Source organism: Miniopterus natalensis, chromosome 13 (genome assembly GCF_054644295.1).
Source record: "Miniopterus natalensis isolate mMinNat1 chromosome 13, mMinNat1.hap1, whole genome shotgun sequence".
NCBI classification, from domain to species: Eukaryota; Metazoa; Chordata; class Mammalia; order Chiroptera; family Miniopteridae; genus Miniopterus; species Miniopterus natalensis.
The window spans coordinates 25,031,394-25,036,507 of NC_142093.1; positions in this window are offsets into that span (position 1 = coordinate 25,031,394).

Below are 5,114 nucleotides of genomic sequence, written 5' to 3' on the forward strand. Positions count from 1 at the left end.
AAAAATATACAGTTTTATATTTTTCATTTACTAAAAGTTTTTTTTTTAAAAACCCCTCATTATCTATATCATAACAAAGCAAAGATGCATCAGGTGTGATGGAGCATGAAGAAATGTCATATTTATTTCATCTTGAAGTAAAATTTAAATCAGAAACCAATTCCCCTTCATAGTGAAGTCAGTATCAATTATTGGATTGGAGCCAGTATTCCTCCTACCTCTCACCAAGTAAGTAGTAGGATATTCAAGAAGGCCTCTCTGGGTCTTTTAGTCTACACTCCTTACTAGTGATCAGCTGATTGTGCAAGCCCAGATGGTCCCTTGGAGGTAGATGCCTCTGCTAAACCCATAATGTACATGAACGTGGAACTCTGCCGAGGCCAGGGTTCCTGAGCTAAGAACCAGCCTCTCTGGGCTTATCCTTTGGCCAGGTCATTCTTGTATCCTCCTATCTCTCTGGGGACTTGTGAGGGAGGAGTGGTTTAGGTTCCCATTCTACTTGTTGAAACTTCAGACTTCTGTCCTCTTCCTAGTCATAGGGGATTTTCCCTTTCTCCTTAATTTTTTATTATTTTTCTTACAGTGGAAGACCCCTTTCCAGACTCTTTCTCTCTCCAAGATACCACCTCTCTTCCTTTTCCCTAACAGGAATCCCCTCATTGAGTTTAGGCTTTCTAAAATAAGTCAGGAAGAGATACTGTCTTCAGGAACCTTTGCTTTGGCCAGATGAGGTTGCCTAATCTTATTTGTGACAAGAAGACCTGGATAACTGCCTTAAAATCAGGGAGAGAAAACAAAATGTAAAACACAAATAGCTCTCATTTTCCTGCACCAATAAAAACAAGGTAAATTATCCCCCAAATTATTCTGTCATACTCTCTTCCTTAGTAGATTCAAATCCATCAAAGAACGTTTTCCTCCTCATTCTGCTTCTCTTAAGGGGTAGTATACATGTTCTCTAAATTTAGGATCCCTAGTTTGAGCTCTGAACGGTGTTCTCCAGGACAGTACTCACACAGAAAGCAGTGCTGGGATGAGTGTGTTACAATCTGTGAAAGGTCCCTAAGGTTTGGATACAGGTCACAGGGTGAATTCCCCATTTCTTTCTCGGAGGCAACCCCAATTAGAGAGTTTAATTTATTCCAACACTTGTCTTATTTTTCCCAAGGGACTCAGCCACTACTGGTAGATCATTTCAAAATCTGGATAAGTCTCTTCTGGGCCTCTCACAACATACTTTGGGTAATGTCTTTGGTCTAAGGTTGGCAGCTGCACAAGGATTCAGTTTGTATTAGTAAGTGGGCTGGTGTCCTAACCAGATTCTCCAGCTGTGGCCTCTTCATCCTCAGTGTGACTATTTCCCTACCACCACTGCTGTTCCAGGTTTTCCTCTGCCTATTGAGAATTTCCAGGTGCTGTGGGTTCTCATCATGGATGTTGCCTGCCACGAAATGGCCATCTTTTCTACATGGAACGCAGAATGAGGGCACTTGTTCTTTGTGTCTATCCTTGAAATGTACCCCCTCCAGGGCTGAGGAGTACACTTTCTAGTCTTCTTCCTGCTTTCTTTCTCCCAGACTGATCCAGTCATTCTGTATGTGCTGTAGGCAAACATTGCAAATTATAAGGGCTAAATTTATTGACAGGGTGAATTCACTTGGGAATTGGGTTTAATGTGTTTAAGTGTTTGGGAGAGGCAATAATAGTTGTTTCTATCATTCCCTTTTTCCACTGTGAATTTTAAAACTACTTTGATTCAGTGATTTTTTTAGGTGGCACATTACAAATACTATTACATAGGCCATCTTTATTTATGTGGTATGTTTAATCATCAGAAAAAAGTCACAGTTGTCTCATTTGAGTTTCTGCATGCCTTCATGCCACTGATCTTTTACAAAAACAAAAAAATCAATTTAAAAGTCAGCTTACAACAAAATAAAGTTCAGTAATTATCCTTGCATGCTAATATAAGTGATAATTTTGGTGATGATTGCAGAGGGAGTTAAGAGATTGCTCAATTATTTTGGACCTCATGCCCTTTTATTAGTTTCAAATGATGCTAGAAAAAATTCTGGTTCTTGAGAAATTGTCTAAATGAGTGAATTTTCACAATTTTTATATACTCTAAAAAGTACATGTTTGCATGTACATAGATACACATAGCAAATGAAACAAATTTTAGAAAATCATGCTTGTCTTTAGCACATAATAACCTCATATATTTTTTCTACTTGATATTGTTCTATTGCACTTAAAAATGATGGTATTGACCCTGTACATTGATTTCACTACCTAGTGATGGGTCATTATTCATAGTTAAAAAGTACTTTTAATGCATGTGCTAAAGATAGAGTGAGACAAATCTTACTACAAAAGAGAAAATTATTTTTTAGCCCCTGTGAGCTGGTGGAGTTTATCTAAGACTTGGCTTTGCTATGATACTACTTTTACTTTTAGGAACCTCTTCAACATGTCCAAGCTAAAGATTTCTTGTTGCATGTTATAACAAAATGTCAAAAGTAGGTTCTAAGTTCTTATAAATATAATACCTTGGCAAATATCATCCTATACCTTTTTATAGGCAGAGGTTATAATTATAGAGGGTACAGTTTACTGTGTTAAATGAAATTTGTGAAAGTATCATGTATCATAGTTCCCAGTTCAAACTTTTTCTCATGCTCACATCCTACAGTGTTTTCTTACATACTTTCCACCTCTCCCTGTTGGTTTAGAGGATCATGCTGAGTTTGCATAGTTAGTGTCTTAGGGACTGACCAACTGGCCTTGCCTGGAATACCTTCTTTACCTATTTTATTCAGTGTGCTATAATATGTATAAATAATCATAGGTATAGCTCAGACTTCATAGGTCAATGAGACTCCAGTTCTGGTTGAGGCCCTCAGTTTCAGTTAGTTAAGTTGTGTAGGAAAACTAATAACCTTAGAGTGAATAGCAACAGCTAATTGGAGTGGTGAGCAGAGGAATTTAGTGGGGGATTTTTTTTTTGACTCACATTGGTAGGTTAATATTATGCTGTTTTTCATGTAAGTACATTCTAAGCCAGGTGGGAACTTTGTGATTTATAACTAGAAACCTAAATTACAAATAGTAAGCCCATGGCAATAACTCTGAGGAAGAAATTCAATATTAATAAAAATATTGCACATTTCAAAAAATATTATTTCCAATTATGAACACATTTATTGAAATCTTTGTGACATAAAGATTCTTAATTTACACATGGACTCAATACATTTTTGAGGAAACTAAAACCAAATGTTATGAATGGAGGCCAAAATAGCTTTTGAAAATAGTAAGTTAAGATGAGTTATTCCAGGTTGATTAATCATTTTTAGTCATTTTGCAGCCAACCAGTGATAGTATCAAACATTGTGGAAAAAAATTCAAGATAGAATATGCATATATGCACAACCCAAGGTCACGGACAGTGGTGGGGAGAGTGACTGGGGAGAGGGAAGGAACGTCGGCGGGGGGGAACGGGTCATTGGGGAGAAAAAGGGACATCTGTAATACTTTAAACAAACAAAAAAAACCTAAAAAACAACACAAGATAGAAATGTGAATTTTTTGAGCATTTGATGTTTTTATGATTTATGTATGAGAGCTTATATAGCTTAAGAATACACACACTTTCTATGAGACCATCTAATAAGGGAAAGGCTTCCATTATGATTGTTTTATATTTCAGTTATAAAAGTGAATCGTATAAAAAAAAATAACCATCTACCATGTGTAAGGCTCTAGGGTATATATGGTAGGAGAAACAAAGAAATAGATGAGTGTATCATTAAAGAAATCTCTTAACAGGTGAAATAAGATACACAGTATATGTAAAGATGGTAACACCCAGCAATATAGGATAAAGACAAATGGATGGTAAAGAAGTCTAAAGAGAAAAACCGTTGTGGGTTACATACTATTTATGCCCTACTTTATTTTAGGTGAAGGCGGTGTCTTGACTGTACTAGATTGGGGGGAGGCATTAAGGAGAGCTCTATAAAGAAGATAAACTTGTAGTGGGGTGTCTAAAGGGTGCAGAAGGAGGACAGGGAAGGAAGAAGGTCTAGTTATGACTATACATTTATTTAATAAAATATCAAAGAACAGGTAAAAACTAGAAATACCCAGATATCCAGTAATAGGAGAATGGAAAGCAGGGTTATATTCATATAATGGAATTCTACTCAGCAATGAAAAGGAATGAACTACTACCGATTCAAGCAGCAGCGTGGATGAATAGAAAAAGCATTGTTGAGTCAAGGAAGCCTTACACAAAGCAGTATGTGCTGCATGAGCCCATTTATGTGGAGTTCTACAGCAGGCAACAAGAATCTATGGGGAAATCAGAATTATTGTTACCTCGGGGGGCTGGGAGTGAGGGAATAACTAGGAAGGGGCATGAGGGAACTTTCTGAGGGTGATAGTGTTCTATATCTTTATAGAGGTGTTGGGTCACATGGGTGGGTGCATTTCTCAAAACTCATTAAGTGGCATGGTTAGGATTTGTCCGTTTGACCATATGTAAATTTTACTTAAAAATGTAAACAAGTATTGAGTGTTAGTTAATGATAAGCATGCTGAAGTGTTTAGGGATAACAAGCACCAGTATCTGCAGCTTGCTTTAAAATGCATCAGAAGTGATGGGTGGATAAATACTGGATAGGTAATTATATAGTTTGTAATGAAACCAATATACTAAAATGCTGACTCTCATATATGGGTGTGCACTATACAATTCTTTCAACTTTTCTGTATGTTTGAAAATGTTCACAGTAAAGCTTGGGGAAAATTTAAGGAACTTGGAACACATGAAGCCTTTGGATGACTATTTGCTCATATGGAAGGCAGTAAAACAGTGGTTAAGAAGCTAGTGCCCTGAATCAGAACTTTGAGTTTGAATCTTATTAGTTAAATCTTTTATTAGTTTTGAGAACTTGGGGAAATTGTAATAGGGTTTCCTCTACTGTAAGACGTGAATAATAGTATCTTCATCATAGCTTATGAAGATTAAGTGCGTTAACATATATAAAATACCTATGTTTGACATAATAAGCTTTCAGTAACATTTATTTTAGAAATCGAAGAAGCATACA